Source organism: Cibotium barometz, chromosome 46 (assembly GCF_041138505.1).
Source record: "Cibotium barometz isolate CiBa-2024 chromosome 46, ASM4113850v1, whole genome shotgun sequence".
In the NCBI taxonomy this organism is placed as follows: domain Eukaryota; kingdom Viridiplantae; phylum Streptophyta; class Polypodiopsida; order Cyatheales; family Cibotiaceae; genus Cibotium; species Cibotium barometz.
In genome coordinates this window covers 31,307,278-31,320,840 of record NC_141091.1, presented here as the reverse complement: position 1 = coordinate 31,320,840, position 13,563 = coordinate 31,307,278, and the positions used below count along the sequence as shown (strand labels likewise).

At 43.1% G+C, this 13,563-nt stretch overlaps 1 pseudogene; it reads right to left on the bottom strand.

Moving 5' to 3' along the window:
- Positions 1–7,503: 7,503 nt before the first annotated feature.
- Positions 7,504–8,668, bottom strand: LOC147612122 (cytokinin hydroxylase pseudogene; annotated as a pseudogene).
- Between the last annotated feature and the right edge of the window lie 4,895 nt (positions 8,669–13,563).

Genomic DNA, 13,563 nt, shown 5'->3' with positions numbered 1-13,563 from the left:
CAGCCTCAGCTTCCTTTCACACTCCTCTCGATAGCTTCCCTGGCATCTCTTTTCTGCAGCGCCTTCTAGGCGATTCACCTTTCTGGACCCGTCTCCGGCGACCAACTTCTCCAGCCAGCTCTACTTGCTTGCCTTGAGGCCCCTAGCAACCCAAGTTCCACATAGCGCATCTCTTCTGTAGCTCCCATTCGCCTCTGCTCTGCAAGGCAATCTTCTTTTTACTCGGCGGCCCTTCACTCTTCACATCTGTCTTCGAGCCTCTCTCACATCTAACAACAAATACCCGCCAGCCTTTTTCACGTACAGGGCGGCTTCCTTTCCTTTTTCGCGTCTCTGTGCAGACTCAGTCCAGAGCCCCAGCACCTCTACCCAAGGCAGCCAGTCCACTTTGCTCTCTCCACAGCGCCTGCAGCAAGGCAATCTTCTTCTTCTGGACCCCCTCACCGTCTCGCGCTCCAGGCTCCAAAGGTGGTTATTATTTCTGTCTGCAGCTACGCCTCTCCTTGTTTTCTCTGCAGCGCCAGCAAGGCCGTTCGCTTTTTTACTCGGTGGCTTGATCTCCTCTTCTTCGAAGCGGCCCTTCACTCTTCCTCGCTTCTTCGCCACCTTTCTAGACCTTCGAGCTGACAGCCCATAAGGCCTCCACATAGCTATTTTTTATTGGCCATGTTATATTATATATTTTTATTTGATTAACGCCTCAAAGATAGCCATACAATGCTCTTTCATCACCTTGTGCCTCAATTTCACATGCAGCGTCCACGACTTTCCAAAATTATGCGAGAGCTGCCCGCGGCCACCATCATTAGCATCCCAACTTACCAAACATGACCAATTCAGTCGGTGCCCTGCTTTAAGTAATAACCCGCACACCATATTGTTGCCATAAAACTTCCAGACTCCAGCATCTTCTCCCAAAAAAAACATGTGCATACACCAGCTCACTGTAAAACCACTCGGCCTGTACATTTGCCAGGGCATTTAGGGCAAATCTTACTCACAAACCATGCACACCATATGTATACTGACCCAAAATACCTTTCAGATTTTCACCTGACATACTGCGTTTTTCTGAAAGATCTTTTGGGCTCATGTATATATGGATGCATGGCGTGTGAAGTTTTTGCTTTTGAGGACGTTGCCAGATGTACAGGAGGGTGAACAGTTTCGTGTTGAGCTTGTTGCAGGCCTTTCTAGAATGAAGCCGACTGTCTGCAGGTGATATCAGCTGTTTGATAGCTCTAAGTGTGTACACGTCCCCAAAGAAATGAGTGGACATTGGAAGGTTGCATTACAAGGTGTGTGGAGCATGGGGAGCAATTAATATTAATGGGCCAAGGTAGCCTTTAGATGAGTGTGAAAGCCTTGATGGTGGCCATCTTTTAGGTAAAATGAAAAATAATACATTAACATGGCCAATAAAGCATGGCCACATGGATGTGTACATACTGCGTTTTTCTGAAAGATCTTTTGGGCTCATGTATATATGGATGCATGGCGTGTGAAGTTTTTGCTTTTGAGGACGTTGCCATATGTACAGGAGGGTGAACAGTTTCGTGTTGAGCTTGTTGCAGGCCTTTCTAGAATGAAGCCGACTGCTGCAGGTGATATCAGCTGTTTGATAGCTCTAAGTGTGTACACGTCCCCAAAGAAATGAGTGGACATTGGAAGGTTGCATTACGAGGTGTGTGGAGCATGGGGAGCAATTAATATTAATGGGCCAAGGTAGCCTTTAGATGAGTGTGAAAGCCTTGATGGTGGCCATCTTTTAGGTAAAATGAAAAATAATACATTAACATGGCCAATAAAGCATGGCCACATGGATGTTTCCACTACAGCCAGCGAGGAGCTTTTCGAAATCGGCCAGCACGTGAAGGCAATTTCTGGATTTTGGCTCTAAGGCACAGCTGCAAGACAAGCGAGTGGAAGGGCTGGGGGCGCTCAGCGGAGGTGATGGCCGTCTACAACTGTGTGAGGGAGAGGCTAGCTGCTGGCGATGGGTACTGGCGAGACAGAGAAGGCTTGTGAAGCGCAGCTGGTAGTCAGGCTGACGGGCTGCAGAGGTTGTGGGGCCTCCCCTTGTGAAGAGAAGAGAAGTGCTGGTCGACTGGGCTGACGTGACAGGGTGGAGGGCGCCGGCTATGAAAGAAAGGCAAGGCCCTTGGTGGCTGCAGCGCAGCTGCGAACAGAGAGAGCTATAGAGAAGGAGCTGTGGGCGGGTAGTGCAGAAGGAGTGAAAGGGTGGCGATAGAGGAACTGGAGCCTGGTTGACGGGTTGACAGCGCAGGAGAGAGAGAAGCTGGCGTGGGGGTTCTCGGGCTTGTATGAAGGCTGTGGCAGCTAGGCTAGCGACAACAAAGAAGGGCTACGTTCACCTTCGAAAACCTGAATTGACACAACCGTCTGTTGGTCTTGGTAGGTGCTGAAAACCTGCGATTTCTTCGTTGGGGCCACAGTGTTTCTGGGAATCAGTTTGGTCATCACCCCGCCCACGGTCTCGATTCCAAGTGTCAAAGGAGCAATATACAAGAGCATAATCCCTGTAATAATAATACATGGAAGAGTTGAATTTAAATATCAACGGGAGACATATTAAATCAAATCATGCTCTCCAGCTTGAGCAGACGTGCGAAGCATGGAAACATTAAAAAAATCCATATGGCCTCAACATGCATTTCACAAAAAGCATTAAAGATGTAGGCTGTGGTGGCTGGTAGGCCACGTTTGAAGTGCTGGCGTCAAAGGGAGCTACTGGCGAGGGCAAAAGGGGAGCAGATGAGCTGCAGGTGAAGGTGGCCTTATTTGTAACCACGTAGCTGAGACTGACAGTGAAGAGCAGAGTGGGTGCCGAGTGAAGAGAGAAAGATAGGTGTTGCTGCTTGGTGGTGGGCCGCAAGGCAGATAAGCTGCTTGGGTTTGTTGTGAGGCTGGCAGAGGATTAGCACAGAGTGACAGAGAGAGAGAGATGTGTTTGGGTAGCTGCTCTGCTGGTGACGATACATACAGAAGTGATGGGTTGCAGAGAGATTGAGGGTTAGTTGGTGTGGGCGCCTTCTGAAGTGTAAGTGGTCGGGTTCATTCTGGTATGATTGGTACAGCATGTAGGCGAGAGGTTCATGGTGATTAGGGATGTGGTGTATCCTCGGCTGACAGGTCTGAGTGTGTGTTTGTGAGTTGTGTGAGTAAGGATTCTGTGTCGGGAGAAGCTTGTATGATAATGTTTTGACTGGGAATATAATTGCTGGGTGTTTGCTTGGTCTATGGTGCCCTTGTTTTCTGCTGTCTGTCTGGTGTGGGTTGGGTGGTGAAGTGTGAGGAGTGTTCCAGCCGGTGGTGGCTGGTGGTGCCCCCATTCATGTGTGTGTTTCCAAGTTTGCGAGGTGGAAGGGCTATAGAGGCAGTGGTTCTTTCTTCTTTTTTTCACCTCACAACGTGTCTATGGCCATGTAGAATGCTTGGTAGGACCTTGGGTTGTTTTAGCACCTTGGGGCCGATGCCTTGGTTTTCATGGGGTGTACACTGACATCAAAAAGATTAAAAAGAAGACCTACAAGGACTCTATCGCCTTGATAGATGCTGGTAGGACTCTTGGGTACATTATGGTCCCTCGAGACCGATGCCCTCATCTTCATGGGGTACTCCTTATGTCAAAAAGAAAGAAAAGGGTCTGTCGCCAGCGGCCTTTAGATTCTCTTGGCGGAGGATCTCTTGGCCATTGCTTGGGTCTCATTGGGATGGAACCTTCCTCTTTATCAAGCTAAAAATAATAATTCTCTTTAATTTTTTACTCTTTACACAAAAAAAACAAACAAAAAAATAAAAAAACAAAAAAAAAAAAGAGAAAGAAAGAAAGGTCCAATTACCATGGCTTCTATTTAGGAGTAGGGCTGCCACTTAGGAATAACTTAAACACTTGTAGGACATTGAGACTGCGGTCATAACTTGTAGTGTACAAACACACTTGTCTTTGCATAGCACTATCTACGACTTAGTCTCACTTTCACTAGTCTTTACTCGCTTCTTTTAGCACTCTTTAAAACTCTCATCGGCCTTTCACTTGCATGCTCACGTGTGAGATTGTCATTTCTGGTTTTTTTTCAATAAAAGGCTTTACTTGTCTTCCATTGTTTTTTGCAGCTTTTGTTTCTACCGCGCCCGAGGACGTGTGCAATTTAGGAAGGGGGAATGTTCCACGGGAACACTCACCGGAACACAGATTATGGAAGGAGGCCGGAAGCAATTAATGCGAGAGAGCGGGATTGTAGCCATGGGAACATAAAGACGCACATAATTTTTTCATATTTTTGTGCCGAAGTGCAATGTAAATCGTTTTAGGCCAATGTGGGTTCTACATGAGAGTTCTAAGTGTATTAAGCAAGGCTCACTTATGGGGTTGTCCACCCATGTGTGAAAGAGGCCTAGGGTTAGGGTTAGTGACATCTCTATAAAAGAGATGTTAGCTAAAGAAAGAGTACATTTTTTGCCATTCTCATAAGCTATTGAGTGAAGCTCTTGAGCTCTCAAGCTATGGCAACTCTCTAACTCTCTCTCTATTGTACTCTAATGAGCATCAAGCTCCAATGAGTATAGCTCCACTTCTTTCTCTTAATTTGTTTTAGCATCATTGAAGTAGATTAATATATGATTAGTGGAATGCTTCTTTCTTTCTCCTGTATGCATGCTTGTAGTGTGTGTGTAGTCTCCATTGATGCACGCTCTTGCCCACTTCATTGGCAATGAGTTATTCATGGATAGACTCTCTATGAGCTTGTGGGTTTGTGAATGTTACATTCTATGCTTGCTTAAGCTTGTGGGTTAGTAGATGCACGCTTATGGGTTTGCTGGCATTAGGGAAAGCTAAGATTTAATCAATGTTTGAATGGGATTAAGAGATTGCCATGCATTGCTTGTTCTCTTGATTAGTGTAGTGGATTTAAGGGATTGAGAGATTGATTGAGGTGTTGAATGGTTGAATCGTCAAGTGGTGGTTCGTGTATGTGAGCTCTCTCCCTCATGGGATAAGCCTTCATGCACTAATCGGGTCGAGTCCTCGGATTGACATTGTGTTTCTTAACACATTTGTTGATCGGTAGTACTCTATGAGCACTATATTGCACGGTAGAAGAACCGCTCTACAAATACATTGATGGATCTATTTACATGCCAACTCATGTCAAAGCTAGGAATCTAGAAGCATGGGATGACCTAAAAAAGATTCAAGCTAAATATCTCTTTGGGTGGCATTCGGAGGCACGACAATAAATGCAAGGGACGTTCCCCATAACCTTGTTTCTGATTCTAGTTTATATGCTCTCTTAATTAAAAATGAGGTTTAAGAAATGCCATCTAAAAGAAAAAAAGAAAAATATGTGAGAAGTTTTCTTCATACATGGAAGATAACTTTTCCATGGCCTTATCCTATAATTGATAAAAAAATGAATTAAATGTAAAGTGTGCACTGAAATGAAAGCAGATAATATTTTGGGAGAAGAGGGTAGTAGCACTATTGAAAACCAAGGTCTTGAAATTCATCAAAGTTTTGAGGGTCATAAAAATTGTGGAAAGATTGAAGTTAAAAGCAATGGCACCATCTAAGGTGATTGAAAAACATGTGGATTTGATGGTAGAATGCGAAAAAAGTTGCATAATAAGTGTGATGCAAATTGCATGGTTTGTTGCTAAAAATAACATGTCATTGGAATCATTCCAAGAATAATGTGAGTTTAATATGTATATGCATATACCTAATATGCCTTTCTTAAGTGAATAATCTTCTTAACTAATTCACAATCTGGGAAGGAGTTTCTAGAAGCAAGCTATGAAGTATATTGGAAGACAAGCTTCTTGCAAGTCCATTCTTTTAATATGATGGATGCATGCACAGATCATCATCATTATGAGAAATATTTGATTTTTCACAAAACATACTTATCTAATGAAGAATTTAGTGTGTGTGAAACTCGATTTGTTAGGCTTGTGCACATACATGATGGAAAGGCCCAATCTATTTATAAGGGGTGAAACAGTTGGTTAAATATATGCAAGTAAGAGAGGATAAGATGGTTGGGCTTGCTTAATATGGAGATAGTGCCATGGTTGGCGTGAATGAAGGACTTGTTGCAAAGCAGCTTAGACCAGATGTCTCCCATCTTGTGGGTTTGCCTTGCATTGCGCACCACGAGAATCTTGTTGTTAAAGATGCATGTGAGAACTTTGTATAATCTTAAGGAATTTGAAAGAGATCTATGGGTGGGTTATTAGGATGGGAAGACAAGGAAGTCTTGAGAAACACACATGTTCTCAAGTACGAAATTCTTCCAGATAGTACTCAACAAGGAGACATGGGAGGATGTATTATTTTGGCAAAGGAGTTCATTCAAAAACTTGTGTCAAGTTTTGATGAAAGATTTTATGATTGTAACTTGTTTAATACAATGAAGTTGTTTTCACCAAAAAATATATAGACAACAGAGCATAACAATAATGTTTTACGAGGTAATTTTTTTTATCGATTATGTGATCGATTTGATGGTGATGGCTCATCTTCCTTAGTCTCAACAGAAAGCTTTGCAAAGGAGAACTTTCTCATTTTGTTACTACATCAGTCGAGTCTTATCCCACTAAGGGTATATTTGACTCTTGGGTACAATAATGCAGTAGTGAGATTAAATGAAGGCAAATGTTTTCCGAAATATTGAAGCAATGCAAATTGTCCTTGTCATACCTGCTAATTCTATTAGGTGCAAAAGAGGGTTCTCCAAACAAAACAAAATAAAGAGTCATGATAGGTCTTGCCTTAGCTGGAAAACCATGTTCATGTCCTTATCTATTGAAGAGAAGCTTGAAAATGTGAATCGGGATCACATATTTCATTTGTAGAAGTCGAAATGGATAGAAGATCTCAAAATTAATCAAGAGTACCTCTTCCTAGAGCGATTTGTACTTGAAAGTTTTGGTATGAATTAAATCTTTTGCCCAATTCACTTGTCTAAATTTGTAAGATTGAGTGCAAGTATAACAAAAAAAAATTAATTTGTGTATAGAGCATTTTAATATAGGAGAAGGATGAGGTAAAAAAACCCTACAAAAGAAGGGTAATGTTGAAATTTGCCCTTCTTCGAACGATTGTAACCTTCCAAAAAAAGGGGGACTAGCAACAGGACTCGATAAAAGCATTTTTTTTAACCAGTCAAAATAAGGTCATGCTTATATTGCATATTTTGTCAATATTTTAACTAAAACCGAGTAAATTTGAATTGATTTTTAAAGGGCTTGATATATTTCTAGAAGGAAAAAATACATTAAAATGTTGTTTTCGTGGAGCCCTAGCTAAGGAGCTAGGAGCTCATAAATCTTGATGGAAGTCACAGTTTCCACGAGATATATCTTCTTCCATTAGAATCAGTAGGTGCTACGATACAATCGAGTCTATAACATGTATATCTAGGTGCTTATTTTGAATGATTCAAGCGCTCTAAGATGATGGGGACGCCATGCTTGGGCTTAAGAGAGAACGAAGATAGGAGCGTGTTTGTAATGGGGCGAAAGACGGAACCTGAAGCGGGAGAGAAGCATCGACAGGACGACTTTGGCTTCGATGATGGCGAAGTTCTGGCCGACGCAGTTGCGCGGGCCGAAGGAGAAGGGCATGTAGGCCGTGGGATGCTTGCACGCATTTGCCACTCCCTCGCCAAACCGCTCCGGCCTGAACTCGTCTGCATCCTCACCCCATATGGACTTGTCGTGGTGGATGGCAAGCACCGGCACCCACACCGACAGCCCTTTGGGTATGTGCAAGTCCCCCACTTTCATGTCCGTAAACGCCTGCCTCGCGAGCAGCGTTGCCGGAGTGTACAACCTCAGCGATTCGAGCAATATCATGCCGAGCTGCACGCACAAAACACATATCAATAGGAAACTAACCATATTAAGCAAAAATAGATCAACCTAGCTAAAGATTACCGTAACAGTACATGAATCCAGAGTCCATTCAACCACGTTATAAGCATTCATTTACCATCTAAACAGCAGGTACACGTCCTATAACAATGACCACTGTTTTACAGCAGCTCTCCTTTTTAGCATATTTGTCCTATCTTCTGCAGGTAGTATGCCCATTGCCTTGTGCCCAGATCAAATAAGGTGTTATTCTCAAATAAACCTATCATAAAGGGATACGGAACGCTACTTATCCCTATAATGTAATGTATACAATTTGCAGGAATTAAACTTGTGAGGATCAGATGATTAATTATGTCGAGCTGCACAATACAATTGGCATATAGTAACATAAAAAGGAGGGAAAAATAAGGATAGTAGGAAAACGGATTCAATGGTCACCCACCACTTTGTGCCTGCTTAGGATGTCGGCGTCGGGTGGGTTGCCTTGGGTCAGGTGGAGTGTTTCTTCGCGAGCTCGATCTTGCCAGGAGGGATTAGAGGCGAGGAGCATGAGGGTCCACGTGAGGAGGAGGGAGGTGGTGTCGTGGCCCGTGAAGAAGAAGGTCTTACACTCGTCCATAAGCTGCTGGGAGGTGCAGCGGAAGCCGCACTGCTCCTTACTCGCAGCCTCGATTTCCCGTAGCATCAACCCCAACAAATCGTAGCCGTCGGATGACCGATCGCAGCTCATCCTCATCGCTTCTCGGCGAGCTTCAATGATCGCCATGAGCGACGCCTCCACTTCCATCTTCAACTTCTGTATGCTGCACATATTTGTGGGACTAGAATTTTAGCATCAAAAAATACGCTTAAAATAAGAAAAATAAGGCCGGCGGACTACCATAGCAAGGCAAGCTCGCTCTGGTGGTCAACTACTCTGCCTTAAGTCTTTGTATATTTTAGAACCCTCCAAGAAGTTCTCAAAAAGAACATCCGTTGTTCATCGCCATATTTGGACCGTAGTAAACTGATGAAAAGTAGACTAGGGTTACCTACGCTACTGAGGGAAAGCAGATAAACTAGAAATTATGACTAGGAAAATTTGTAAACCAGGCAACGAAGCTAGTACACTAAGAATTATTTAATTAACTTAAAGATGCTAAATTATGTACCCCATGCATGTTTTTAAGAGTCGAATATTGAATGGAAAATAGGGCTAGGAACAAAGTCTACTTGTGCCGAAATGGCTAGCATGACAATTTTCACATAATGCTAGATAGGTGCCTCCATGTATGTTTTGAAGATTCAACTATTCAATGGAAAACTATAAGCAATGACTACTTAGTGAGTGACATGGCTAGCATGAGGAATAATATAGTGTTGAGGACTCTAACAAGGGTTAAGCCATACATGCTCTCCAATAGCCTCTGTGTAGCATGTAGGTTCCACATGCTTTACCATAGATGTCATGTATGCATAGTGCATAGCAAAATCTCTATATGTCAATCTGTCAAAACAGGATATCTGACTCTCTGGGATCTCCGCAATGCCTGCGGGTCACTCTGTACACCTGTGACTCTAGCATGTGGTGGCACATATCTATCCTATCTAGCACCAGGTGTGCGTAAAACAGGTATGCCAAGCTCCTCATCCAAACTTTCAGAACTGGATGACTCATATCCTGTGATTCCAATTCCTTCGACTTTCTTCTTTCCTTTGTCCATAGCACTACTCCCAGTGCTCACACTGTCATGCCTCAGACGTCCTGACCATGGACGTACACTGCTACTCACACTGTAACCTGTGAGCCGCATCTCTGGCGTGCTTCCATGAATGGCTGCTGTAGGTGTTTTGTTCAATATGTATACTGCAGTAGCACATGCTTCTGCCCAATAGTAATCTGGCATGCTCTTTTCATTAAGCATTGCCCTTGCCACTTCACATATAACTCTATTCTTTCTCTCAGCCACACCATTCTGCTGAGGTGTATACCTGCATGTCAACTGTCTTCTTATTCCATGCTTCCTCAAGAAATGTTCAAAAGCTTTTGAGGTGTATTCACCACCTCCATCTGTCCTCAGATATTTAATCCAACAGCCATACTGCTTTTCTGCAAAAGCTTTGAAATCCATGAATTTTTCCAATACTTCACTCTTCTCCCTGAGAAAGTATATCCATGTCATCCTGCTAAAGTCATCAATGAATGTAACATAGTATAAACTGCCTTTGATAGACGGGTTTTGTGCAGGACCCCATACATCACTGTGCACGATCTCAAGTGGCCTGTTACTCATATTCCCTTCTCTAGGAAATCTCAACCTTGCATGCTTCCCAAACTGACAGGCTTCACAAACATGCATATGTCCATCATATTTGAACCTAGGCAAACCATTGACAATGCCTCTTGTTTGCATGTTCTTTAATATCTGTATATTAACATGGCCAATCCTCTTGTGCCACATATCAATATCATGTACCACATTCCTGCTCTTTGAGAACATGGCTGATTTTAGCTCAGGAATTCCAGCATCCAGCTTAAACAGTCTTCCTTCTTTCTTGCCTTTAGCAATCACTCTACATCCATGTTTGAAGTCTTCAACAAAGCATCCATGCTCGTTGAATCTAACCTGTAATCCCTGTTCTACCATTTGACCAACTGAGGCCAAGCTCTTAGTGATTGAAGGCACATACAGCACATCTGACATAGACTTTGTCTGACCATTATGCATGACCAATGGTACACTTCCAACATGTGTAATGACATGCTGGGTATCATCACCTGTTTCCACATAACCTTTGACATCCATTGGCTTCATGTGCTCAAACCATTCACCATGGCATGTCATATGATTTGATGCTCCTGAGTCCATATACCATGTATCATCATTCTCAGCATTTGTTGTCATAGAACCCACAACATGCCTCATGGCAAACAAATGATTTGCAGCTCCATCATTGCTACTTGATGCATAGTTGCCACCATGTTGTGCATAGTTCCCACCATAATGACCACCACGCTGTGCTCTTCCCCCTCTCAAATCATTCTGTTTGCGAAAGCAATCTCTCGCCATATGACCATATTTGCCACAATAATGGCATTCCACATCTTGCATAGAATTTTGTTGGCCTTGCCAACGTCCTCGACCACGGGGGGTACCTCTACCTCGCTGAGGTGCATAACCACGACCACCTTGAGCACCATAAGAAGGCTGAAAATTTTGTTGTGGAGGTCTATCCTGCCATCCACGACCATTACCACCACGTCCACGCGATGCAAATCTCCCCCTGCCTCTAAAACCTCTCTGCGAGTAAAATGCCTGATTTCTGCCATCATCATGGCTAGTAGATGCATCCTGAAATGAATCATTGAGCTTGATTTTCTCAACCAACAAGAGGGAAACCAACTCATCGAAGTCGGGTAGACCTGTACTCCTCACTGAGATAGATGTATCAAAGGATTTGTATTCCTTGCCAAGACCACGCAAGGTAATATCCACCAAATCATCATCAGGCATGGGGGCATTTATTGTGGCCAATGCATCTGCAAACTTCTTGATTTCTTGCACATAATCATGTATGCTCCTTTTATTCCTTTTCACATTGTGTATCTGCTGTCGCAATTGAGACTTGCGAGCACTCGTATCTGTATCAAACATTTTGACCAAAGTATCCCATGCATCTTTGGGATTCTCAGCATCCTGAATGTGTATGAGCATAGCATGAGATATACATATAGACAAATAATGCAGCACTTTGAATGCTCTCTCTGACCACTGCTTATGAGCAATAAGCTGCTGCTGTGTAGGTTGCCGAGGTAGCTCAGGCTCTGGCTCAGCACCTGTAATGAGATTCCAGAATCCTTTCCCTTTCAAGAAACTCTTTATCCTGTACTTCCATGCCTGGAAGTTCTTCCTATCCAGCTTTTCACCAACAATCTGAACTGGATTGTCAGACATGTTCGCTCAATGCATACACCTTCCGCACACTTCAAATCTGTAAGTGAGCCTTCCTCAGCTCAACCACACTCCAATGAATGTTTCAGATACTCCAAGATAGCCAACAAACTCCAAATTTGATGTAGAAAATCAACCTGTAATCATCTGAGATGAACTGACTCACGCAGTGCGGAATACCCTGTATTGACACGCCTTCCAAGGCTCCAAATCGCAATGTAATGGTGCAATCAAGTCTAGGAAACTTGCATTGACACCTAATGAACCTCAATGTTGAGTATCAACTCCATCTGACATGTGTAATCATCAATTTTTGAAAACCCCTTTTTCTGTTTTTGAAAAAACCAGAAAAACCAGAAAAACCAGTAATGATTTGGCTCTAATTCCTTCAATATTTGACCAAATTGAGCAACCAGGCATTCATTGGCTTAGCAATAGTGTCCATCAACTCCATGTAAGAGGAATTTGTCCAATTGTAAAACACCAAAGATTAATTGCTCGATTAAAAATGCTATGTTTCTCTGCAACTAGTGGACAGCCTGTTTCAATCAGCTCATTCCCAGCTCAATTAAGCATAATTGACCAAACAAATCACATAGCCCTCTTCTCCAAAGTGTAAAGCATCCAATTGCTAAGAGAATTGTGGAAGATATCAAGCAACCGAGTGATAATCGACCTCCTCGTGTCAAGATGTACAGTTTTCAGGTGTGTTTCTCTGTAGATGGCTGCGCCGCCTGCTGTAAAGGGGTTTGGGAGTGTTTTTGATGCTAATTGAAGAGTGCTACAAGTGCCCAAGACACCTAAGTATGTGTGCAACCCACCAATGGTTGAATTTTCACCAAAAATAGGCTCCAAATGCATCAATTTTGGGCTTCCTCTTCTCTGTTTTGTGAGAGCTCAAAAAACCAGTAATTTCTCTCAATTAAATGCATGTAAATTGCTCCAAAATCACAGTAGGGCTTGCATAGAAGTTGCCAATACATCTCTCATTGTCAGATACATGTTTGCTTTGCCAGAATCACATATATTTTCACCATACATCAATGTTCCCAAGCTTTAATGGAAAGCTTCAAAAACCAGAATTTTTCTTTGCTTTGATTTGCTCTATTTTGCTTTGCCTTTGCCTGTTTCACCTGCAATCCGCTCAAGGATGTTTAGAAGACCTTACCCGGTAGGCCAAGCTTTCAGATCTGATAGTATTTGGTGTGCTCCAAGCTTCACAGCTCCAATGGCAGCTTCACAGCTTCTTTTCACAGCTTCTTCTTCTCCCTCTTCACTCACTCACTCATAAACCCTAATAAACAGCACAAGGCTCTGATACCATGTTGAAAGAACGGTAGAGGAGGAGAAGACACACACACAGGAGCAAACCCTAATGTCTATTGCAAACCCTAACCATAGAGGGAAGCCATGTCCACTCTCACACAAAGCATAATGCACTACTCCATAATCCACACAACACACAATGAGTTGTGTCCACACTCTACTAACCCTAGCTAATGTCCACACACTATGACCAGCTGGACACGCGGTCATTTATGTCTCACACATGTTCCTACCTAATCTGCCCAGCACATAGCATAGCTGGCTCATACTGACATCGAGCTTGAATATCTCAACAAGGGATAGGATACTTATTCTTGACAGTGACTTGATTTAGCCCTCGATAATCTATGCAGAGGCAGAGAGTCCCGTCCTTCTTTTTTTGGAAAAGAACAGGTGCTCCCCA